The sequence below is a fragment of the Bubalus kerabau genome, chromosome 7, assembly GCF_029407905.1.
Source record: "Bubalus kerabau isolate K-KA32 ecotype Philippines breed swamp buffalo chromosome 7, PCC_UOA_SB_1v2, whole genome shotgun sequence".
Classification (NCBI taxonomy): Eukaryota; Metazoa; Chordata; class Mammalia; order Artiodactyla; family Bovidae; genus Bubalus; species Bubalus kerabau.
In genome coordinates, this window is record NC_073630.1 from 89129497 (window position 1) to 89156740 (window position 27244).

General features: G+C 38.0%; 1 pseudogene; it reads right to left on the bottom strand.

The window, feature by feature from the left end:
* Positions 1 to 1109: 1109 nt before the first annotated feature.
* The window catches only part of LOC129657104 (UDP-glucuronosyltransferase 2C1-like), a 38954-nt pseudogene continuing 12819 nt past the window's right edge, over positions 1110 to 27244 (bottom strand).

Consider the following 27244-nt stretch of genomic DNA (forward strand, 5'->3'; position numbering starts at 1 on the left):
AGCTATTTGTAAGGCCTCCCCAGACAGCCATTTTGCTTTTTTGCATTTCTTTTCCATGGGGATGGTCTTGATCCCTGTCTCTTGTACAATGTCATGAATTTCATTCCATAGTTCTTCAGGCACTCTGTCTATCAGATCTAGACCCTTAAATCTTTTTCTCACTTCCACTGTATAATCATAAGGGATTTGATTTAGGTTATACCTGAATGGTCTAGTGGTTTTCCCTACTTTCTTCAATTTAAGTCTGAATTTGGCAATAAGGAGTTCATGACCTGAGCCACAGTCAGCTTCTGGTCTTGTTTTTGCTGACTGTATAGAGCTTCTCCATTAGTATCTAAATGAAAGGCAAATTTTAAATCAAAGACAAAAATTAGTGTTTTGTATTACAAGAGGGACAAAGTTTGATGTGTCATATTAAAAGAAATTGATAGTGAAAAATACGCTTTATGGCATCTGTGGCTCAGATGGTAAAGAATCTGCCTGCAACGCAGGAGACCCAGGTTTGATCCCTGGGTAGAGATGACCCTTGAGTAGGGAATGGCAACCCACTCCAGTAATCTTGCCTGGAGAATTCCATGAACTTGGCAGGCTATAGTCCATGTGGTCACAAAGAGTTAGACATGACTGAGCCACTAAACAAACCCAGAAACCCTAACAGTATCCTAATATTCTTGATTCAAAGGGAAGCTCTGACTAGAGTGCTCTGCACAACTCCTTATGTAGTTCCTTTAGAGAATAAGAAATAATGATTACCTACTGGACCCAAAATCATGTGAGATATTTAGGAAATATGCAATATGATTAGTACTGAAAATAGAGTTAATCACTATGTTCCCAAAGCCTCAAAAGGCCTCTCAAATCATTGAACTGAAAACAATGAATGAAAGTAAATGAAGTAAATGAATGAAGTAAAACAGTGTCTTTAATGATTACAACTTCCATGCATTTGTTTATCCTCTCTTTGTAAATTCATTATTTGAAATCTTAATTGTAAATCATGTGTCACATATTTGAGTGAAGCCTTTGATCTTTGACGTGATAAGTTAAGGAATGAATAAGAACCCAGGAGAGAAAGAAAGGGATAGATTCAAAACAGTGGCTGAATTAATTCAGATGAACCCTATCAGGGTTTCCCACTCAATTGTTAAAAAAAAAAAAAGACTACTCTCTTTCTACTTTGCAGTTTTACCAAACTTCCAGCAACAAAACAGGCAACATTTAGTGACCAGAAATATAATAGTTGCCACACATGCTAACAGGAAGACAATCGCATCCAAACAATGGTGCTGGTGCCAGGTGGGGTCATGGAACGCTGGCTGAAGGTGTTTGGCTCCTTTGTGATGCTTGATAAACTTAATCCAGAAGATTGCTCATTCCAAGGGCTTCATAGGCTAATCGTGGTGAATTCTTGATAACATCATAGCGTTTTCTTTATAGCTAAGGAATGAAAAATTTTCAAAATTTCAAGTGATTTGAAAAATCACTTGAAAAATTTCTTAAGAACACAATATATCCAAATATATATTTAGATATATCTAAATATATTATATATTTAGGTAGACATATCTAAAATTGTTGTATATTATTAAAAGTACATTACATAGTTCTTAATACATTATGTCATAAAAAATCATCAAGGATTGTGTGCTCAGGCATGTCTGACTCTTTGCAACCCCATGGACTGTAACCCACCAGATTCTTCTGTCCATGGTTTGCCAGGCAAGAATACTGGAGTGGGTTTCCATTTCCTTCTCCAGTGAATCTTCTGGACCCAGAGTTCAAACCCCTGCCTCCTGCATCTTTTGCATTGGCAGTCAGATTCTTTTACCCACTGTGCCACCTGGGAAGCCCAGAATGCAGAATGCATTTGAGAGTTTCTTTCCTCGTGAGGCATTTTAGATGTCATGGTCTATCAACTAGAATTTGTTGGATGTTTCATAGTCTTACTAATGATTGGAGGTAAGGGAGAAAATAATAATTTTTAAACAGAAATAGTATCTTGATAGTTCAGAAACAGGAATGTAGAATATGTAGTTTGAAAATACAGAACTTTGATCTTGTTCGCTGACGGTGGCATTGGGAACATGAGAGTAGCAGGAAGCCACATCAAGGGCAGGTCTATGAGAAAGAAATCTTTCCCCCTGCCACTCCATCCTTCTCTAGGTTCCATCTGGAGTGTTAGTGTTAAGAAGAAGCAAATCTTTAACAGTATCAGGAAATGGTTTCAGTCTGTGATCTTTGTAGCCCTGAATGCCAGATACTAAAAAACACCCTATGGGCAAGAAGTAGGGCCTGAGAGTGAGGTAGATGCTGGAATCTTGGCTTCAAGCAAGCAAGAGCTACAAGTGCAATGATGAGATGGAACAATGGTGAGAACACTAACCGGTTTAACTTTTGTCAAGAAACAGAAGACCAGAAGTTTGGGTTCAGGTTTTTTAATGGCTGACTTAGACAAACTATTTCCTTGGATCTGTGCAGGAGATGAAGAAGGGAAGCTATTCTCCCACACTGAAGTGCAGTCACTATTGATGGAGATTATAGAACATTAAAGTATAAAATATAGTGGAACAGCATGTAGAAAGTTCTGAGAATGAGACTTTTGAACCAAAAGAAAAATTATACAGAGTCCTGTTGCCCTTTGAACTGTGTTTTTGAACTGTGGTGTTGAAGAATACTCTTGAGAGTCCCTTGAACTTCAAGGAGTTCAAACCAGTCCATCCTAAAGGAAATCAGTCCTGAATATTCATTGGAAGGACTGATGCTGAAGCTGAAACTTTAATACTTTGGCCACCTGATGTGAAGAACAGACCCACTGGAAAAGACCCTGATGCTGGGAAAGATTGAAGGCAGGTGAAGAAGGTGACAACAGAGGATGAGATGGTGGGATGGCATCACCAACTTGATGGACATGAATTTGAGCAACCTCCAGGAGTTGGTGATGGATAGGGAAGCCTGGCATGCTGCAGCCCATGGGGTCTCAAAGACTCAGACACAACTGAGCAACTGAACTGAACTGTTGCCCTTTGATTTAAAAAAATATACATACAGACAAACCTTTCTTAATTCACAAGAATTTAAGGAATAAGTAACTTTGATATATCTCAGGAAAACAAGGAAACAACAGCAACAAAAGTTCCAAGACAAAGAAGCAAAATATTTGTCAGATTAAAAAGTAATAAAAACAGAATTTTTCAAGAATAGAAAGATACAAATTAATAAAAAAACATAAATTTCATCATTATAACCATATAAATACTAAACTAATGCTAATCAATATTAAATATGTGGTCATGGACAAGATGTGCATGTTGTAAACATTGATAATGTTGTATTGATAATATAGCTTGCAGAAATTAATATGTGGTGTTTAAGAAATACAAACTGGAAGTTGAGAATTGACCTCAAGTAAAAAGTCATTCTATACTGACCAAACTTTGGAAGCATTTGCAAGATAATTATTCTAATCCCTATTGTCAAAATTTGTTCATAGATTTATACTAAATTTTGAGTAATAATTTATCTGATATTCAAAAAATATTCTTCCAAAGCCTGTAAATTCTTTTAATTTTAATGTTTTCCCCACAGAATTTATTTATTTGATTTTTTGAAAAAGAATAACATAATAAATATAATTATTCATAGTTAAATTCCTAATTTATTTACTCACTTATGATCACAGCTAAACTTCTTGTTGTACAAAGTGCCCCACAAGTTATTCATTGAAGCAAGTTTCAATTTATTGAAAATTTGTAATTTCATCTAATATCTCTTCACCTGTCCAACTCCTAGTTTCTAGTAACCACCACACTAGTGTTTCTGTGTGTTAGACTTTTATACACAAATATAGTGATATCTTACAATATTTTTTCTTCTTTGATTTATTTCATTTAGCATGATGCCATGTGTTCACAAATGGTGAGACTTCCTATTTTTTTTGTTGCTAATAATATCCTTTTATGTACATAAACCACATATCCTTTATCCTTTTATTCACTGACAGATATTTAGGTTGTTTTCATATCCTGGCTATTGTGAACAATGTTCATGAACACAGGAGTGTGAATATCCCTTTCATATCTTTTTTGTTTCCTTTAGATAAAAATAGGCTTCCCAGGTGGTGCAGGGGTAAAGAATCCATCTTCCAGTGCAGGAGATGCAAGAGATGTGGGTTCAATCTCTGGGTCGGTAAGAGCCTCTGGAGTAGGAAATGGCAACCCATTCCAGTATTCTAGCATGGAAAATTCCATGGATGAGAAGCCTGGTGGGCTACAGTCCATGGGATTGTAAAGAGTCAGACATGAATAAGCATGCATCCTGGCTGGCTGGCTTAGACATATAGGCAGAAGTAGGCTTCCTGGATAGTATAGTAGTTCTGTTTTTAAGCAGAAGTTCTATTTTTAATTTTTGAGGAGAATCCATACTGTTTTCCATAGTCTACTGTGTTCCAATCAAGAATGAACTAGAGTTCCCCTTTCCTCACATTCTTATCAACACTTGTTCTATTTTGTCTTTTGATGCCAGCCATTCTAACAGGTGTGAGTCCATGCCTTATTAGAAACTTGATCTGCATTTCCTGATGCAACAACACAAGAGAAGACTCTACATATGGACATCACCAGATTGTCAATACTGAAAACAGATTGATCATATCCTTTGCAGCCAAAGATGGAGAAGCTCAAAACATCATCAAAAACAAGATTGGGAGCTGACTGTGGCTCAGATCATGAACTCCTTATTGCCAAATTCAGACTTAAATTGAAGAAAGTAGTGAAAACCACTAGACCATTTAGGTATGATCTAAACCAAATCCCTTGCGATTATACAGTGGAAGTAACAAATAGATTCAAGGGATTAGATCTGATAGACAGAGTACCTGAAGAACTATGGATGCAGGCTTGTGACACTGTACAGGAGGCAGTGATCAAGACCATCCCCATGGGGTGGCGGGGAGGCAAAAAGGCAAATTGGTTGTCTGAGGAGTCCTTACAAATAGCTATGAAAAGAAGAGAAGCAAAAGGCAAAGGACAAAAGGAAAGGACAAAAAAATATACCCATTTGAATGCCGAATTCCAAAGAATAGCAAGGAGAGATAAGAAAGCCTTCCTCAGGGATCAATGCAAGGAAATAGAGGAAAACAATAGAATGGGGAAGACTGGAGATCTCTTCAAGAAAATTAGAGATACTAAGAGAAATTTTCATGCAAAGATGGGCACAATGAAGGACAGAAATGGTATGGACCTAACAGAAACAAGATATTAAGAAGAGGTGGCAAGAATACACCAAAGACTAATCAAAAAAGATCTTCAGGACCTAGATAACCATGATGATGTGATCACTCATCTAGAGCCAGGCATCCTGGAATGTGAAGTCAAGTGGGCCTTAGAAAGCATCACTACAAACAAAGCTAGTGGAGGTGATGGAATTCCAGTTGAACTATTTCAAATCCTGAAAGATGATGCTGTGAAAGTACTGCACTCAATATGCCAGCAAATTTGAAAAAATCTGCCATGGCTATAGGACTGGAGAAGATCAGTTTTCGTTCCAATCCCAAAAAAGGCAATGCCAAAGAATGCTCAAACTACCACAAAATTGCACTCATCTCACACGCTAGCAAAGTAATGCTTGAAATTCTCCAAACTAGGTTTCAACAGTATGTGAACTGTGAACTTCCAGATGTTCAAACTGGATTTAGAAAAGTCAGAGGAACCAGAGATCAAATTGTAAACATCCATTGGATCATCAGAAAAGCAAGAGAGTTCCAGAAAAACATTCACTTCTGCTTTATTGACTATGCCAAAGCCTTTGACTGTGTGGATCACCACAAACTGTGGAAAATTCTTCAAGAAATGGGGATACCAGCCCACCTGACTTGCCTACTGAGAAATCTGCATGCAGGTCAGGGAGCAACAGTTAAAACTAGACATGGAACAACAGACCAGTTCCAAATTGGGAAAGGAGTATGTCAAGGCTGTATATTGTCACCCTGCTTATTTAACTTATATACATCATGAGAAATGCTGTACTGGATGAAGCACAAGCTGGAATCAAGATTTCTGGGAGAAATATCAATAACCTCAGATGCACAGATGACACCGCCCTTATGGCAGAAAGTGAAGAAGAACTAAAAAGCCTCTTGATGAAAGTGAAAGAGGAGAGAAAAAAGTTGGCTTAAAGCTCAACATTCAGAAAACTAAGATCATGGCATCCAGTCCCATCATTTGATGGCAAATAGATGGGGAAACAATGGAAACAGTGACAGGTGTTATTTTGGGGGGCTCCAAAATCACTGCAGATGGTGACTGCAGCCATGAAATTGAAAGATGCTTGTTCCTTGGAAGAAAAGTTATGACCAACATAGACAGCATATTAGAAAGCAGAGACATTACTTTGCCAACAAGGGTCCATCTAGTCAAGGCTATGGTTTTTCCTGTGGTCATGTATGGATGTGAGAGTTGGACTGTGAAGAAGGCTGAGCACCAAAGAATTGATGCTTTTGAACTGTGGTGTTGGAGAAGACTCTTGAGAGTCCCTTGGACTGCAAGGAGATCCAACCAGTCCATTCTGAAGGAGATCTGCCCTGGGATTTTTTTGGAAGGAATTATGCTACAGCTGAAACTCCAGTACTTTGGCCACCTCATGCGAAGAGTTGATTGATTGGAAAAGACTCTGATGCTGGGAAGGATTGGGGGCAGGAGGAGAAGGGGACGACAGAGAATGAGATGGCTGGATGGCATCACTGACTCGATGGACGTGAGTCTGAGTGAACTCCGGGAGTTGGTGATGGACAGGGAGGCCTGGCGTGCTACGATTCATGGGGTTGCAAAGAGTCGGACACGACTGAGCGACTGAACTGAACTAAATTGATGTGAGGGTTTATTTCTGTGCTCTCGTTCCTCTCCATTGGTAGATGTGTCTGTTTTTATGCTAGTACCATACTTTTGGAATCACTATAGCTTTGTAGAATAATTTGAAATAGGAAGTGAGATGCCTTCAGCTTCATTCTTCTTCCTCAGGACTTCTTTGGCTATTTGAGATCTTTTGTGGGTGTGTAACAATTTAAGTTTGTTTGTTTGTTTGTTTGTTTTCTATTTCTGTATCCCAAATGGCTTTAGAAGCTAGTCACTCAACTTACTCCTCCTTTCCCATAAGGAACTCTTTCTAGCTGGGAAGTTATCTTTTGGAGGTGAACAATCATGGCCTTGGAGAGGATCATGCAGGCATAATAAAGCTGTATTCATTGTTCCCCTGTGATTATTCTCAGGTCTTTCTGTTTGTTTGCTTGTTTCACCATGTTGCTCAAATTTCTTACATAGACTTTAGAGCTCTCACAGAGATATTTTTGTTTACAAACAGTGTCTAATTGTTTATCTTTACCAGGGGACAGGGAGGCTGGTTTATCTATGCCTCCTTTTGGATCTCTCAATTTTACTTCATTGACTTTCTCTTGAAATACTTTAAATTAAAAAGTAGCACCATCACATTTTTATAAAATTATTTTTATTTTCCTATTTATAAATTAGCACAAGGAAATAATAGAGGTATTATTTCTTCTGGTAGTTGGTTATAGCTACATGAGGAGAGTTAAGTGAATTTTCATTTTTATTTCTCTGTTTCTGTCATATCACCTAAATTCTTTATAGTGATAATATCTGCAATGTTAAAGAAACAAACAATAAATACTATTAATTGAAATAAGAATATTTAGTAATAGCTTAGTTTCTTTAAATATATTTAGTATTTGTTTTTCTGTTGGAATTTATTGCCCAGTAATCTATTGCCCAGGTGAATCTAATGCATTTACAGAATCTGAGATGTATAAGATAATCATATTTTATGTTAGCCACATCCTGGAAAAAAGTAATCGATTTAGTTGAATGAAACAACTTACTCATTTTAAAATACTGATGCTTCTCAGAAAAGTATATATTCTATACTCACAAAGGGTTGTTAACTGCTTTCAAAGCATTAAGCAGATCAGAACTCATCATTCTGTGCAAGTCTAATTCAACAACTGCCCCTTTGACTTTTACACAAGCAATATTATCATGTTGATCACCAAACACGGGAATTCCCACCATAGGGACCCCGTGGTGAATAGCTTCATAGATACCATTAATTTCACAGTAAGTAATAAAAGCTCTGGTTTGGGGATGACCTAAAAAAAAAAAAAATGCATTATTCTAAGTTGTAAGAGTTTCACAAACAGAAAATTGTGACACGTTTATAAATCATTATTTCAATTAGGTAACATCTGTATAATTCTGTGCCACGAGGTCATATATAAATTTCTATAGGCTCTAAGAAAGCAGCAATTAGTTATTCCAGCAATTAAGTCATTCCAAAAAGCTCTGAAAGGTTTGTGCAGAGTTAAATGATGTAGAGTACTTACATTGGACAAGTTGTTGGGGTGAAATGACTTCAATAAACAAGACTGAGGGATATAAGAAAAAAAAAGAAAAAACTGTGGATGGGGAAGGGAGGTGATATGTTCAGGGTTTCAATGTGAGAATGCTGGCATTACAGGCTAGAAAAATAGACCCAGGAAAGACTGTGAGATTTCTGTTTAAAAAAATGGAACTCTGCCCTTTATTTTAAGTAGTATGGAGCCACTTATATTATAGCTGGTGAAATGGTTTATCAGATTTTTTTTCAAATAATTGTAGTTAGGGGAAGAGAAGAGAGGTGGAAAAAATACATGCAGAGAGTCAGGAGGGTGCTGAAATATTTTATGCAAAAGTTAATAAGAGCCTGATCTAAAGGTACTTTCCCTGACTCTGATTCTGAAGGAGAGATTGTGTCATAAAAAGGAAAATTATAGATTCCATATTTATGTTATATTTTCACAAAGATTCTATCCTTGACCAAAGTCTAGTTAAGCTCCTCTAAAATCTTTCTCAACTAGGAGCTGATTAGAGGGTTTCTTTATTTCTGCATTGCCCAATTTTACCAAGCACCATATTAAGTAAGTTTAGCTAGACTCTTCCAACCTTGATATTTGATCACACTATGTAGCTGTTGCCTCCTACTTCATCATCCCTCATATGATGTCTGATGAACCTAGCCTACCTTTAGCAAGAATCCAATTAAGTCAGTTTGTCAGGGTTCTTCCATGCCCCTGATGCTTCCTCTTAGTAACTTTCCATTTACTATCTCCTCCCCCAGCCCCCACCCTGCACTCAGCAGTTCGGTTATAGATTTCCCACATTTCCTCTTTGCATTCACAGTTTAGCCCAATCTCTCTGTATTACTGTAAAAGTCCATTGCAGTAGTAACTATATTTATCATGATGGTCTTGAATAAAGTGTGCCTTATAATCTTATCAAGTGTCATGAATAATTTTCTCTTTAACAAGCTCCAGAAGAAATGTAAAGAGTAAATCAAGGTTTTTTTTTTGTTTGTTTGTTTGTTTTGAACTTACTTTGAATACAAATTTGTTGAATTTATTTGTTACTGAGTAATCCTTCAGGTTATCCCTTATTCAGTTCCACTTAATTTTGCTTCTCTGGTCTTACCAAGATCATTCTATTGAATCCATTCATACAGCCAGGTACTGGCTCCTAATGTTTCTGGTTTCTTTCCTGTGTATCTCCATAGAACCTATTAAGATTAAAAAAAAAAAAAAAAGTCACTCAGTCCTGTCCAACTCTTTGTGAACCCCTGGACTGCAGCCTGCCAGGCTCTTTTCTGTCCATCGGATTCTCCAGGCAAGAATACTGGAGTGAGTAGTCATTCCCTTCTACAAGGGATCTTCCTAACCTAGGGATCAAATCCAGGTCTCCCACATTGCAGGCAGATTTTTTACCATTTGAATCACCAGGGAAGCTCAGATAAATGCCTTTATATATTTGAAGATTTTAAAATCACATCTTGTCAGAAGGAGGCAATTGACTTGCAATTAATCTGGCTCAGTACCTCCTGGAAATACAGGGGAAAACTGAGTTTGTGAGTGATTAAGTAATTAATGTTTTAAACCATTGACACTGCAACCATATTTTCAAATGCTTGCAATAATCCCAGTCAATAGGCTATCATCTTCAGGATGATTCTCATTTAGGAGATGAAGAGAAAAAAATAGTCTGCACCAGAAACAATTTCATATTGGTGTTACTAGGCCATTCTGGCAAAGGAGATTTTTGAAACAAAGTTTTCAGAGGCAAAGGGAAGAGATACTAAGAAATTGGTGTTTCTTTGACTTTGTTATAAGCATACTTGGCAGTAACATAGAATAAAGAATTGCCTCTTTTATTATAGTAAAATATATATAATGATATTTATCACTTTGAAGTATTGCAAGTATAAAATTTGGTGGCATAACTACATCCACAGTATTGTGAAAAAATCATTGCTCTCTATACCCCAAGTGTTTTCCATACATAAACTGTATTTTTAAGCAGAAACTCCCTATTCCCTCCATTCTCTAGCCCCAGTAATGTATATTCCACTTCTGTCTTTATGAATTTGACTACTCTAGACATTTAAGTGGAATCATACTGTATTTGTCTATTTCTCTCTAGGCATTATGTCACTTAGCTTTATGTTTCCATGGTTCATACATGTTGTAACATGCCAGAATTTTCTTTCTTTTTAAGCCTGAATAATATTGCATTTTGTGTGTATATCACATTTTTTTATCCATTCATTTTGCTATTGTGTATAATGTTGCTGTGACCATTGGTGTGGAAGTATTTGTTTTAGTCCCTGATTTCAATCCCTTTGTCTACATAACTAGGATTAGAATTCCTGGGCTATATGATTGCTCCATCTTTAACTTTCAGTTCAGTTCAGTTCTACTGCTCAGTCGTGTCCAACTCTTTGTGACCCAATGGACTGCAGCACACCAGACCTCCCTGTCCATCACCAACTCTCGGAGATTACTCAAACTCATGTCCATTGAGGCGGTGATGCCATCCAACCATCTCATCCTCTATCGTCCACTTCTCCTTCCACCTTTAATCTTTCTCAGCATCAGGGTCTTTTTGAACGAGTCAGCTCTTCACATCAGGTGGCCTAAGAACTGGAGTTTCAGCTTCAGCATCAGTCCTTCCAATGAAAATTCAGGGCTGATTTCCTTTAGGATGGACTGGTTGGATCTCCTTGCAGTCCAAGGGATTCTCAAGAGTCTTCTCCAGCAGCACAGTTCAAAAGCATCAATTTTTCAGTGCTCAGCTTTCTTTATAGTCCAGGGTTGGGGGAACTGAGTGTAACAGTGCTTGCATGGGACCTTTTGAAGGCAGTCACCATTATCTTCATTATCTCCACCATAGTTTGGCCTTAGGTCAGATAATGGGAAAATACAGCCCCACCTTTCAACAGAAAATTGGATTAAAGATTTACTGAGTATGGCCCCTCCCATCAGAACAAGACTCTCCTTCCCCCTTAGTCAGTCTCTCCCATCATCAAGCTTCCATAAGCCTCTTATCCCTCTCCATCAGAGGGCAGATAGACTGAAAACCACAATCACAGGAAACTAACCAATCTGATCACATGATCCACAGCCTTGTCTAACTCAATGAAACTATGAGCCATGCCATGTAGGGCCACCCAAGATGGACAGGTCATGGTGGAGAGTTCTGACAAAACGTGGTCCACTGGAGAAGGGAATGGCAAATGACATCAGTATTCTTGTCTTGAGAACCCCATGAACAGTATGAAAAGGCAAAAAGATAGGACACTGAAAGATGAACTCCCCAGGTCAGTAGGTGCCCCATATGCTACTGAAGATAGTGGAGAACTAACTCCAGAAAGAACAAAGAGATGAAACCAAAGTAAAAACAATACCCAGTTGTGGATGTGACTGGTGATAGAAGCAAAGTCTGCTGCTGTAAATAGCAATAGAGCCTAGGAACATGAAATGTTAGGTCCATGAATCAAGGCAAATTGGATGTGGACAAATAGGAGGTGGCAAGAGTGAACATCAACATTTTAGGAATCAGCAAACTAAAATGGACTTGAATAGGTGAATTTAACTCAGATGACCATTATATCTACTACTGTGGGCAAGAATCCCTTAGAAGAATTGAAGTAGACCTCATAGTCAACAAAAGAATCTCAAATCCAGTCCTTGGATGCAATCTCAAAAATGACAGAATTATCTCTTTTTGTTTCCAAGGCAAACCATTCAATATCATAGAAATCCAAGCCTATGTCCCAACCAATAATGCTGAAGAAGCTGAAGTTGAATGGTTCTATGAAGACCTACAAGACCTTCTAGAACTAACACCCCAAAAAGATGCCCTTTTCATTTTAGGGGACTGGAATGCAAAAGTAGGAAGTCAAGAAATACCTGGAGTAACAGACAAATTTGGCCTTGGAGAACGGAATGAAACAGGGCAAAGGCTAACAGAGTTTTGCCAAGAGAACACACTGGTCATAACCTTCAGAGGAACCACAAAAAAGTTTTTCAGAGGAGATGCATAACTTTTCTCTCCTATCAGCAATGGAAGAGGTCTTCTTTCTCCATCAACATTTGTCTTTTCTTTCTTTCTTTCTTTCTTTCTTTAACAGCTGTTCTGTGTGAGGTGATATGTCTTTGTTCTTTAATTTGTATTTCTCTAATGATTAATAGGGCTTCCCTTGTGGTTCAGCTGGTAAAGAATCCCGCTGGTAATGATTAATGATGCTGAGCATCCTTTCATGTAATTTTTGACCATTCGATAATCTTCTTTGGAAAGATATGTTTTAATTACTCTCCCATTTTTCAATTGTGTTTTTGTTGCTGTTGTTGAGTTATAGATATTCTTATGTATCATGTATCTTAATTTCTTATCAGTGGTACTATTTGCAAAGATTTTCTCCCAATCTGTACATTGTATTTTATTTTCTTGGTACTATCTTTTGATGTAAAGAAGTTCTGCATTTGATGTAGTCCAATTTATTTTTAACTTTTATTGATGTGCTTTTGGTGTCATACCTATGAACAAAATTTTCTTATACAAGTGTTATAGTTTTACTTCTAAAGTTTAGGTCTCTGATCCATTTTGAGTTAATGTTTGTATATGCTGTAAGAAAAGGATCTATCTTTAGTAGTTTGCACACAGATATCAAGACTTTTCCAGCACTATTTGTTGAGAAGAGACTGTTCTTTCTCTTAGTGAATGGTATTGCATCCTTGTTGAAAATCAACTGACCATATATGTGAGGATAAATTTCTACTTTTTCTTTATTCCATTGGGTAGTATGTCTGCCTTTCCTCCAGCACCACAGTGTTAATTTCCTATAGGTTTTATAGCATATTTCTAATTACAGTATTTGAAAATATAAGTCCTTTTGTTTTGTTGTTTTTCAAATTTTTTTGTCTCTTTGTAATTCTTGCTGTCACATATGGAGTTGAGGACTGGATTTTTCATTTCTACAAAAAGGCTGTTAGAGTTTTGATAGGTATTGCATTAAACCTGTAAAATGCATTGAATATGTAAATTGCTTTGAATTGCTCTAATAATGAAAGCCATATGCTCTAGGGGAGCCCCATTTCAGGCTGCATGGGACTTTCTGTGTTTGTGTGTTGACTACCATGAGTCCTGATTCTTCTGAAAGTCACTGGCCTTCAAATCCAGTGCTCTGGAACTTGACTTCCCAGTGCAGGATCCCTGGGCTGGGCAACCCAATACTGGTCTCAAACTTTTCACATCTAGGGGACCATCTCTGCTAATTGACTCAGTTGGGATTATGAGTCTTGATTGTACCACTTCTCCATCCCTCCTATCTGTCTCACTGAGGTTCTTTTTTATTTAGGTGTAGAAAATCTTTATTGCTGTTATTCTATTTGTCCTCATCAATAGTTGCTCTGCAAATAGGAGCTATTTTGTTTTGCCTAAGGGAAAAAGCTGAGCTGAGGGTCTTTCTACAGTTCCATCTTGGCCGTACCTCCAATCATATCCTCTTATAATTTTTATCTCTGTAAGCCATTAAGTTCATTTCTGATTTAAATTATTTGCATACAATTTTTTGTTTTCCTTTTTACTAATCTAGTTAAAGCTTTGATAATTTTGCTAACCTTTTCGAAGAACTCAATTTTGGTTTTATTGATTTTCTGTTTTCTTTTTTTAATTTTATCTCTGCTCTAATCTTCATCATTTTTCTCCTTCTGCCAGCTTTTGGTTTGGTTTGTCTTCTTTTCATAGTTCTTTAAAGTATAAGATTTGGTAATTGATTTTAGATCATTCTTCTTTTTCAATGTAGGCACTTTACCAGCTGAGCCACAAGGGAAGCCCCATTACTCATTAGGGAAATGCAAATCAAAGAACAAAGACATACCACCTCACACAGGACAGCTATTATTATTTATCTGTAACCTCTGCTTTCTCTGCATCTCTTGTTTGGTCTCTCATGTTTCATTCATTTAAACAAATATTTTCAAATTACTTGTATGACTTATTCTTTGACCTATTGATTGTTAGCTTCAAACACATAAAAATTGTGCTCCTTTACAGATCCATCCAACTCTCTCTGTATTGATGACACAAATTAATATTTATACATTATGTTAATAATTACATAGATCAATAATTCATTTTTATTATTTTTATTTTAATCATTGAGAAATTTTTTAGTGGATTTACAAGCAAAAAATTGCAGTAATTGATTTTTATAATTTTTATAGCTTTTATAATTTCCTTTACTGTAATTTTGCCTTATTGCAGATCTTTATTTCTTTACATGGTTTTACTGTTTAGAAGCATTTCCTTTCAACAAGGATTACCTTTTGCTTTTTTTTTACAGGAAAGTCTAGTGTTAATGATATCCTTCAACTTGTGTTTACCTGGAAATGTCTTATTTTCTATTCATTTTTGAAGGGCATTTTGCCTGATATAAAATTCTCAGTTAACAATTTTGTCTTTCATCACTTTTAATTTATCAATCCACTGCCTTTGGCCTCCAAGGTTTCTGATGAGAAATTTGCTGATCACTTTATTGAAGATATCTTTTAAATGATGAATTTCTTACCTTATTTCTTTCGTTAGCCACTCATTATCTTTAGTTTTTCATGAGTACAGTGTGTCTTGGTGTAGGTCTCTTTGAATTTATCCTACTTGAAATTCACTAAGATACTTGGATTTGTAGATTTATGTGTTTTATTAAATTAGGGATATGTTAAGCTATTATTTCTTTAAATATTCTTTCTGCCCATTTCTCCCTTCTGGGACCTGCACAATGTGTATGCACATTTACAAGATGGTGTTTCACAAGTTTCTTAAGCTTTATTCATTTTTCTTCATTTATTTTTCTTTCTGTTCCTTGAAGTTGATAATTTCAAATACTTTCTTTAAGTTTGTTGATGCTTTTGCCTGCTCATGTCTGATTTTAAACTCCTGTGGTGAGCTTTTCATTTCAGTTACTGCAATTTTTATATCCAGAATTCTTTTTTGGTTTCTTTTAAAAATAATTCCTTTCTCATTATCCATATTTCATTTTCTTCCTACATCATTTTCTTCTCTTTACCATTGTCTTCCTTTAGTTCTTTGTGCATCTTTAAGACTGTGGTTTTAAAGGATTTTTTTTCTAGTAATTCCAAAATCCAGGCTCCCTCAGGAATGGCTTCTCTAAGTTTATTTAGTTTCTTTGACTTGACCATACTTTCATCTACCTTTGTATAGTTCATATTTGTGGACCACTGTACATATGATTTTTGTAGTGTTCTAACTTCGGAAATCATACTTGCTGCTTTGTTAACAGTTTGATTTTTGTTATTGCTATTGTTGAAGTGTTTCTCTTTGCCAGAAATCAGGCTGCGGGTAAAGCTTTGGGTCTTCTTGGATATTTTTATGAGCCACTCTCTTTCCCTGGGACATGCACATAACTTTCTAAATTTCACTATGAGTTTTTTTTTTTTTTTTTAATAGCCTGATTCATTAATGCCTGGCTCCCAAACAGAGGAAAAAGGAAAAAGAAAAAACAATAGACCTATCCTTTTAAACCTGTGCTTCTTATAGCGATCAATTCAATTCAGTTCCATCCCTCAATAATGTCCGACTCTTTGCGATCCCATGAACCACAGCATGCCAGGCCTCCCTGTCCATGTGGTTGAAACAAATGTGGTCAACTTCTATACCTACACCTCAATGATAATGGGCAGTAATCGGCAATCAGAATGCAGAACCACAGTACTTTGAGGATAAGGTCTTTATTGCCCAGCATGGTTTCACCAAATTCCATCAGAAATACAGGTATGTGGGTTGTCATAGTACAGAGTGATAAAGACTTTAAAGCTGCTGCTATTCTTAAGGGCTGAAATTGACTAAAATTAGCCATAGTTTCTACTCAGTCTTTCCACTGTGAGTTATAAGTGCTCAGTTAGATTCCAGAGTTCCAATACAGTTACTTCAGACAGTTTTTGCTAGAACAATTTTGTTTAGGTAGAGAGACAGGTCTTGGTGCTTCCTAGTGTGCCCTGATTTCACCCTTAAGCATTGTATTTTAATGCAATTGAAAATTCAGTATTTTTATGAAGATGGTATTTAGATTAAATATTTAAATGGGTACTGTTCCCACAAAACATTTTTTGAGAGTAATTTGGTTATGGTTACAATAATTATTGTAAGTATTTATAACTTAAAATTATATTTTATTCTCTATTTTAACTAAAAGTAGTGGGGGGGTATTCATGGTAGTTTAAAAATGACATGATTCAGTTATAATTTAGAAGGGTATCAGTAAAAAATTATAATTTGGGGAAACATCAGAGAGTGAACTTAAATCTTACACTGTATTATTAAAGATCTTAACTGTTTAAAATGAAGAGTCACTATTTAGAAGTACTCCAGGAATCCAAGTTGTCAGTTTCAGGCTAAACCATAGCCTGATCCAAATTCATTAACTATAAGGAAATAGAATCCAAGGTATCCTATGAATCAATGCTGTATTTTTGAATATCTATTCCCTTATGGAGACATCATGGTATTTGTAACTTGTGTATATGCCAAAAATTCAAAACAAAACACAACAAACAATAAACACCAAAAAACAAGGCTAGATTACATGGAAGCCTTAAACCCAGGCACAAAGCTGACCGTTTCTTCAATAGCAATGAATTATAATTTTTACCTCATTATTTAAAGAAAATTTTGCAATGTATTTTCCTGTAAGTGATGCCAGGCTTAAAGCAAGAAAAGAATCAAATACCCTTAATATTTTTTTCTCTACAGTTCACTTAAATTGATATTAATAGTACCAATAAATTTTCCTACATTTTTTAAGCACAATTTAAGGAGATCTTCATGAATTTTAAAATAGCTGCCCCTCAAAAAATAAAATTATCTGACCTTCTGTGGAATCTGGGCAAAGACTGATGCAACCATATTAAACTTTTCTTCTGAGAGGTTTTTGACCATTGACTCCAGAGTAAACACCATTACTCCATCTTTTCCAGAACTTTGTATAAACTCTTTGAACTCCTGTGAGGAGAAGAGTCTTTGTAATATGAAAGTTGACATTTACAAGAATAAGATAGTTGCACACTTTTCTTAATGTTTCTGAATTATTAGAACAATTATGTCTCTCCATATGTTAACCATTTCAGAGTGTAAAGTTTGACCTGAAATCATTGGTTATTAAACAAATTAAAAATTATTTAAATTGGAGGTTCCCTCTCCAATTTATAGTGTGTGTGTGTGTGTTTACCAATTACTGATTATGTGTTTTCTGCCATGTGTTGAGCTCTTTACATGTATCATTTAAATCTAAGAGAAATGTATATATTTATAGATGAGTAATCTATTTCAATAAGGTTAAATAATTTCTCTAAGTTTATATAGCTCTAGCTGACTGAGCCAAATTTCTAAGTAAGCTTGTTAATTGTAAAGACAATTATTATATTTAGTATTCTCTATTCTCTTCCAGCACCCTCTCCACAATGCTCCAAATGAAGAGTGTTTGATTCCTGCTTTAAGTTAAATAGTTTTGGTGCTTCACTTTATATTTAGCCTTGGATGCTAATACCATTTTCATTCATTTTTCTGCTGAAACAGTCAGCAAAATGACATTATTTTGGTACATTCATCTTGCTTTGTTTGTTTGTTTTAATTAGCAGTTTTCTTTTAGCTGTATTTTCTTTGTATAAGCTTCCAAGAATACATTTAGAAATGAGGTAGTCATATAAACTTCCTGACCAGATGCAGAGATGTAGAAATACCTGTGATGCATACTCTGAGGATAACAATAATATAACAGAAATATATGACTTTACATTCAAAATAGAAATAGCATATATCTAGTGACTTCACTTTCACTTTTCACTTTCATGCATTGGAGAAGGAAATGGCAACCCACCCCAGTATTCTTGCCTGGAGAATCCCAGGGACGGGGGAGCCTGATGGGCTGCCATCTATGGGGTCGCACAGAGTTGGACACGACTGAAGTGACTTAGCAGCAGCAGCAGCAGCATATATGCAGATGACACCACCCTTATGCCAGAAAGCGAAGAAGAGCTAACGAGCCTCTTGATGAAAGTGATAGAGGGGAGTGAAAAAGTTGGCTTAAAGTTCGGCATTCAAAATCTAAGATCATGGCATCCGGTCCCATCACTTCATGGGAAATAGATGGGGAAACAATGGAAACAGTAGCAGACTTTACTTTGGGGGGCTCCCAAATCACTGCAGACGGTGATTGCAGCCATGAAATTAAACCATGAAATTAAAAGACGTTTGCTCCCTGGAAGGAAAGTTATGACCAACCTAGACAGCGACTTAGAAGCAGCAGCAGCAGCAGCAGCAGCAGTCATGCTGAAGTAAAAAGAAATCTTTCTATCCTTTGTTGAACTACTAACAAAACTAATTCAATCAATTAAGAGAAGGAAGAAAATGTGCAAAACTTGAAATGGAAAGACAGGGAAGATATTTATTTCAAGGGGGTGACTCACATGACTGTGGAGGCTAGCAAATTTAATCTGCAGAACAGCCCATCACGGCAGGAGACTCAAAGAAGCGCCACTGCTGCAGTTCGGGTCTGAAGGCTGCCTACTGGCAGAATTCTTTTTTGCTTGGGGGAGTTCAGTCTTTCATTCCATTCAGGTCTTCAACTAATTGGATGAACCTCAGGCCATATAATGTAGGGCAATTTGTTACTCAAGGTCCGCATATTTAAATGTTATTGTCATCCAAAAATACCCTTACGGAAACTTCCAAAGTCATGTTTGGCTGAATACCTGGGGACCTGGCCCAGGCAAGTTGACACATAAAATTAACCATTACACTATATTTATAGATGGATTGCCAACAAAGGTCCGTCTAGTCAAGGCTATGGTTTTTCCAATGGCCATGTATGAATGTGAGAGTTGGACTGTGAAGAAAGCTGAGCGCCAAAGAATTGATGCTTTTGAACTGTTGTGTTGGAGAAGACTCTTGAGAGTCCCTTGGACTGCAAGGAGATCCAACCAGTCCTTTCTGAAGGAGATCAGCCCTGGGCTTTCTTTGGAAGGAATGATACTAAAGCTGAAACTCCAGTACTTTGGCCACCTCATGCGAAGAGTTGACTCATTGGAAAGACTGATGCTGGGAGGGATTGGGGGCAGGAGGAGAAAGGGACGACAGAGGATGAGATGGCTGGATGGCATCACTGATGTGATGGACGTGAGTCTGAGTGAACTCCGGGAGTTGGTGATGGACAGGGAGGCCTGGTGTGTTGCAAATCGTGGGGTCGCAAAGAGTCGGATAGGACTGAGCAACTGAACTGAGCTGAACTGACATAATCTGTAAATTCAGCAATGTAATATCACTTTACCTCTATGTACCTGACCTGTATTAGAAAATAGAATAATAGTCAAGGTTTAGAAAAGATCTGGAAGATGTAGTCCCCTAAGTACTCCTGATGAAAAAATAAATTTTTATAGATATCCAGTGAAGTTAAATGCACAACAAAATGAAGTATGCCTGTGACCCATGACACTACCATTTCACTATTGGATATAAATCTCAGATATATGCATAGGTTTGCGATTTTTCCTCCCAATATTCCTTGCTGTATCATAGAGATGGGGACACCTAATTGTCCTTTGTGGGGAATAAATAAAATATGGTAAATATATATATCAAGTATCTCTGCAACAGTCAGAAATAATGAAATAGATTTACAAATAGAAACTTGGATACACATGAAAAAAATTCCATAGACTAATAACGTTGAGAAAATGTGAATTATAGCTACCTTGTGGCTCAGCTGGTAAAAAATCTGCCTGCAATGTGGGAGACATGGGTTCAATCCCTGGGTTGGGAAGATCCCCTGAAGAAGGGAAAGGCTACCCACTCCAGTATTCAGGCCTGGAGAATTCCATGGACTGGATAGTCCATGGGGTCACAAAGAGTAGGACACGACTGAGGGACTTTCACTTCACTATCATTTATATAATTTAAAAATTCAAAAAATTTCTACAGATAGTTTGAGGATCCACAGTTATCTATATAAATTGCAGTGATATAAGTATTAACTACATTTGACTGGGTGCTCACTGATTGTAGGGTAATGGAAGAAAAGAAGATAAAGAACAAAATACAAGAAATGTAAATCAAAAGAGATGCCTCCCATGGGCTTAATTATGGAGTAGAATGACTTGAGAGTATGATTAATACATCCTATTGCCCTGAGAACCATGAAAAGCAAAGAAAAACAAATTCTCTAATTCCACAAACTTCTGTTTTGGCATCCAAAATCAAATTGACATCTTATATGAGGGCTTTCCTGGTGGTTCAAATGGTAAAGAATCTGCCTGCAATGCAGGAGACCTGGGTTTGATCCCTGGGTTGGGAAGATCCCCTGGAGAAGGGGATGACTACCCACTCCAATATTCTTGCCTGGAGAATCCCATGGACAGAGAAGCCTGGTGGGCTACAGTCCATGGGTGGCAAAGAGCTGGGCACAACTGAGTGACTAACACACATGATGTTGTTGTGCGAGGGATATTTTTCAGTACTCTCTCCAATCTTTCCATATGTCTTTCTTACCAGAAAGAGATGAGCTTTGCTGTGGATCCCTAGTTGGGTCACCTTCCCTAGAGGATTGTTGTAGTGCTTTAAGAACACACGTATTTGGATAAGTGTGGCTGTCCCTCTACTTCTTCAATAGATGGACCCAAAAGTTAAGAAGAAAAGATCCTGGGTCTTAGTTTATTTCTTTCTTTCTTTCTTTATTTTTTCCTTTTACTGTTTACAGAGATCTCATTAATAGCTTCCCTGCTGGCTCAATGATAAAGAATTTGCCTCCCAAGCAGGTGACGCTGGTTCAGTTGAAGAGAATGGCAACCCACTCCAGCATTCTCGCCTGGAGAATCCCAGGGACAGAGGAAACTGGTGGGGTACAGTCCATAGGTAATAAAGAGTCAGACACCACTGAGACTCTGAGCATGAAGGAGCATTAATATGACATAGCCGCCTGCCTATTGGTAAGATTTTGGCTCAAGGGAAGCGTTGTATACAGTTGAATTTAACCAAATATTCCAGGCTAATTTACCAAAGAACACTGCATAGGGATTAAGGCACAAATGTACAGACATTACTTTGCCAACAAAGGTCCATCTAGTCAAGGCTATGGTTTTTCCAGTAGTCATGTATGGGTGTGAGAGTTGGACTGTAAAGAAAGCTGAGCACCAAAGAATTGATGCATTTTAACTGTGGTGTTGGAGAAGACTCTTGAGAGTCCCTTGGACTGCAAGGAGATCCAACCAGTCCATCCTAAAGGAGATCAGTCCTGTGTTTTCACTGGAAGGACTGATATTGAAGCTGAAACTCCATTACTTTGGCCACCTGATGTGAAGAACTGACTCATTGGAAAAGACCCTGATGCTGGGAGGGATTGAAGGCAGGAGGAGAAGGGGACGACAGAGGATGAAGTGGTTGAATGGCATCACCAACTCTATCCCCCTTCTCCAGGGGATCTTCCCAACCCAGGGATCAAACCCAGGTCTCCTGCATTGCAGGCAGATTCTCTACCATATGAACCACCAACACTACGGAGTTTCGAGTAAATTCTGGGAGTTGGTGATGGACAGGGAAGCCTGGCAAGCTGCAGTCCATGGGATCGCAAAGAGTCAGACACTACTGAGTGAACTCAACTGAACTGATTCTCAGCTCAGATCAGATCAGATCAGTCGTTCAGTCATGTCCGACTCTTTGTGACCCCATGAATCGCAGCATGCCAGGCTTCCCTGTCCATCACCAACTCCCGGAGTTCACTCAGACTCATATCCATTGAGTCAGTGATGCCATCCAGCCATCTCATCCTCTGTCGTCCCCTTCTCCTCCTGCCCCCAATCCCTCCCAGAATCAGAGTCTTTTCCAATGAGTCAACTCTTCACAAGAGATGGCCAAAGTACTGGAGTTTCAGCTTTAGCATCATTCCTTCCAAAGAAATCCCAGGGCTGATCTCCTTCAGAATGGACTGGTTGGATCTCCTTGCAGTCCAAGGGACTCTCAAGAGTCTTCTCCAACACCACAGTTCAAAAGCATCGACTCTTCAGCACTCAGCCTTCTTCACAGTCCAACTCTCACATCCATACATGACCACAGGAAAAACCATAGCCTTGACTAGACGAACCTTTGTTGGCAAAGTAATGTCTCTGCTTTTGAATATGCTATCTAGGTTGGTCAGAACTTTCCTTCCAAGGAGTAAGCGTCTTTTAATTTCATGGCTGCAGTCACCATCTGCAGTGATTTTGGAGCCCCCAAAAATAAAGTCTGACACTGTTTCCACTGTTTCCCCATCTATGTGCCATGAAGTGATGGGGCCAGATGCCATGATCTTCATTTTCTGAATGTTGAGCTTTAAACCAACTTTTTCACTCTCCACTTTCACTTTCATCAAGAGGCTTTTTAGTTCCTCTTCACTTTCTGCCATAAGGGTGGTGTCATCTGCATATCTGAGGTTATTGATACTTCTCCTGGCAATCTTGATTCCAGTTTATGTTTCTTCCAGTCCTGCGTTTCTCATGATGTACTCTACATAGAAGTTAAATAAGCAGGGTGACAATCTACAGCCTTGATTCTCAGCTCATCTCCCTGATTTAAATCTTGCTCCATTCCAAATAATTCAGTAGGCCATATTTATGCAAGGGTAAGTTGTATCATCTTGCTGCTTAAAAATTATATATTGATCCTTCACTGACCTTAGATTTAAGTAAAGAATACTTAATATTGCTCATTTGATTTTTTTTATAACCTATCCTCTAATCACCTCTCCAGGCTAATTTCTCTCTGTTCAAACCCAACAAGTCATCATTACTGAATTTCTACCAGGATTTTGAGTGAACCATTGCATCTCTATTTGCTCTTTTCTATAATTATTATACTATCCCTATTATGTCCATTTTTAGACTAAGTTATGCAAAATAACTTTCAACTTCAAAATCTCAGTAGCCTAAAACAACACATTGTTTCTTTCTCATGTCATATGTCCATCTATTGAGCTGCACCTGTTGCTATATTCTTTAATCAGGACTTAGGTCGACAGAGTAGCCACTCGGGAACACACCCCTTTGACATTAGAGAGGAAAAGAGAACCCTGGGGTAAGTGCTCCTGACAACTGAGTGCTGGACCTGGAAGTGATTCATGCAACTTCAGTTCACTGTCATTGCCCAGAGAGTATTGGGCAATTCCACTAAACTCAGAGGCTAGGACCATTATTGTTGGCAAATATCTGGTATATTTGATAAGCATCAGTAAGGATTACCATGATAACATGGCAAATACTTAATTGTAGCATAATATTAATGGTCTAAGGTGGATAATTCCCATTAATTCTTGTGTCTAGTTTTTCAGTTTGAGAGTCAAAATACTAAAAATGATAGACTTGAAATCATTCCAGGAGGTAAGTACTCAGAGAAGTATAAAGAAGCACCTTTAATTTACCTTAGGCAGGGGATTTGCAGGCTTGCAATGCAGTCCTGCAACAAATTCAACATTAGGTTAGTAAGGGTATGGAAATTCACAATCCCAGTAAGTTCGAATCAACCACATTTCAGCTTTTCCCATAATCTTACATAATGTGGTAGGTTTTCCTGGACAAAATGAAAGAGAAAAAGCAGTCTCATATGTTAAGTGGGGCATGTTTTGCCAAAGACTTTTCTAAGAAAAATATTTAAAGAACCAATATTAATTCTATGCAACCCATGAGAAATCAATAAGCCTTCCCCCCTCAAGAGTACACAATACTGAGATTATGATAACTAAACATGGATTTAGGTGTGGAATAAAGCCAAAAACCTGTTTCTTTCTCTCTGCCAACAGAGTGTTTCTGTTTGAGCTAAGCCTGAGCCCAGCTGCATGCTCAGAATCAGCATGTGCTCCTAACAATGAACAAAAACTCAGCCAGAGGTCCTCAACCTACTATGGTAGTCTCCTCCTCTTCTGAAATTCTAATTTATCTCATCCTCACTGCTCCAAAAGTGGCTGATATCTTTTAAAAACAACATTTGTAATTTATACATCTTTTTTTCTGGTGTTTGGTACTGTTCTTCCATAACTAAATACATCCTATCAGGAATGAAAATCCTTTAATAAAAATTTGAAAGTAGGAGGAGGAGCCAAGATGGCGGAGGAGTAGGACGGGGAGAACACTTTCTCCCCCACAAATTCATCAAAAGAGCATTTAAACGTCGAGTAAATTCCACAAAACAACTTCTGAATGCCGGCAGAGGACATCAGGCACCCAGAAAAGCAGCCCAACTCTTCGAAAGGAGGTAGGAAAAAATATAAAAGACAAAAAAAGAGACAAAAGAGGGAGGGACGGAGCTCCGTCCCGGGAAGGGAGTCTTAAAAAGAGAGAAGTTTCCAAACACCAGGAAACCCTCTCACTGCCGAATCTGTGCTGAGCTTTGGAAGCACAGAGGGCAACATAAAAGGGAGGGGAAAAAAAATAAACAATTAAAAATCGCGGATTGTGAGCCCTACGGTAACTCCCCCAGCAGAGAAGCAGCGCAGACGCCTGCACACGGCATTAGCAAGCGGGGGCTGGGCAGGGAAGTGCAGCGCGGGCTGTGTCCCTTAGAGTAAGAATCGGGCCGAATGTCCTGAGCGCTATCTGAGCGAAATAATTTGAGCTAGCAAACCAGACTGTGGGATATCTACCACGCGAAAAGCCAGCCCTAACCTAAGACACCGCCAGGCCTGCGCACAGAACAAAGGACTGAACAGAGATAGCCGGTTGCAGACCTTCCCCCTCTGGTGACAGGCAGCCAGAGCCGGAAGGGGGCAATCGCAGCCCCAGAGAGACACTATCTATAAAACTGTAAGCAGGCTTCTTTGCTAACTAAAACTTATTGGGGGTCTGGACGGTCAACATCTGCCTGAGAAGGTGCGCCGGTTTTACACCCAGATAACCGAGTGGCGGGGAGGCGATAAGTCGCAGCATTGGCGCCCGCCAAACACCTCATCACCTGAGCTGCTCGACCTGGGAAGAACACAAAACGCAGGCCCAACCGAGTCTGCGCCTCTGAGGACTACCCGAGTGCCTGAACCTGAGCGGCTTGGACCTGGGAGCTCAGTCCAGGGCCGGCCTCTGATTGTTCCCGGCGGAACAACGTAGAGCCCAAGCAGTGTGGGCAGGGAGGCTACACGCGCCGTGAGCGGGGGCAGACCCAGTGTGGCTGAGGCACTGCGAGCGCACGCCAGTGTTATCTGTTTGCAGCATCCCTCCCTCCCTCCCCACAGCGCGGCTGAACAAGTGAGCCTAAATTAAAAAAAAAAAAAAAAAAATAGTGTCCTCCACCGTCCCCTTTGTGTCAGGGCGGGAACCAGACACTGAAGAGACCAGCAAACAGAAGAAGCTATAACAGAGGGAAACGCCTTGGAAGCTACAGGCCATAGATTAAAACCCTGTGGTTACTACGGATTACATAGGAAGGGGCCTATAGATCTTGAGAAATATAAGTCGGACTAAGGAACTGCCAAAAATGAACTGAACCCACAATACTCACAACAAAACCAGAGAAAGACCTAGATATATTTTTACTATTTTTACGATCAATCTTTCTTTCTTTCTTTTTTTTTTAATTAAAAAAAAATTTTTTTAAAGTCCTCTATTGTCCTTTAATTTTCACTTTTATAACTATTACTTTGCAAAAAAAAAAAAAAAAAGACCCTATTTTTTCTTTTCTTTTTCTTCTTCAGCAAACTTCATATATATATTTTATAATTTTTTGACCGTGGTTTTTTTGGTTTTTTTTTTTGTTTTTTTTTCTCTTTTTTCTTTTTCTTCTTTTCCTTAACATTGTATTTTTGAAATTCCAAACTCTACTCTAGATTTTTAATTTTAGCCTTTTGATATATGTTATCAATTTTGTACCTATAGTTTTTTTCATAATTGCTGTGACTTTTTTTTTCCTCTGTTTCTTTCTCTTCTTCTTTTATATAACATCGTATATCTGCAATTCCAAACTCTACTCAAGATTTTTAATTTATGCTTTTTGGTATTTGATATCAATTTTGTACCTATATTTTCTTTATAATTTTTGCGACATTGTTTTTGTTGGTTTGTTTGTTTTCTCTCTTTATTTTTCTTCTTCTTTTTTTTTTTAACGTTGTATTTTTGAAATTCCAAACTCTACTCTAGATTTTTAATTTTTGCTGTTTGGTATTAGTTATCAATTTTGTACCTGTAGTTTCTTTATTACTTTCACCACCTTGTTTGTTTTTCTTTGTTCGTTTTTTCTCTCTTTCTTTTCCTTCTCCTTTTCATTAACATCGCATTTTTGAAATTCCAAACTCTACTCTAGATTTCTAATTTTTGTTTTTATGTATTTGTTACCAATTTTGTACCTTTAAGAACCCAATCTTCAGGACCCATTTTTCACTAGTGTACGAGATTACTGGCTTGACTGCTCTCTCTCCCTTTGGACTCTCCATTTTCTCCACCAGGTCACCTGTATCTCCTCCCTAACCCCTCTCTACTCTACCCAACTCTGTGAATTTCTGTGTGTTCCAGACGGTGGAGAACACTTAAGGAACTGATTACTGGCTGGATCTGTCTCCCTCCTTTTCATTTCCCCCTTTTATCCTTCTGGCCACCTCTGTCTCCTGCCTCCTTCTTCTCTTCCCTGTATAACTCTGTGAACATCTTTGAGTGGTCCAGTTGTGGAGTGCACATAAGGAAGTGACTACTGGCTAGCCCACTCTCTCCACTATTGATTCCACCTCATCTCATTTGGGTCACCTCTAACTCCCTCCTCCCTCTTCTCTTCTCCATGTAACGCTGTGAACCTCTCTGAGTGACCCTCACAATAGAGAAACTTTTCATCTTTAACGTAGATGTTTTATCAGTGGTGCT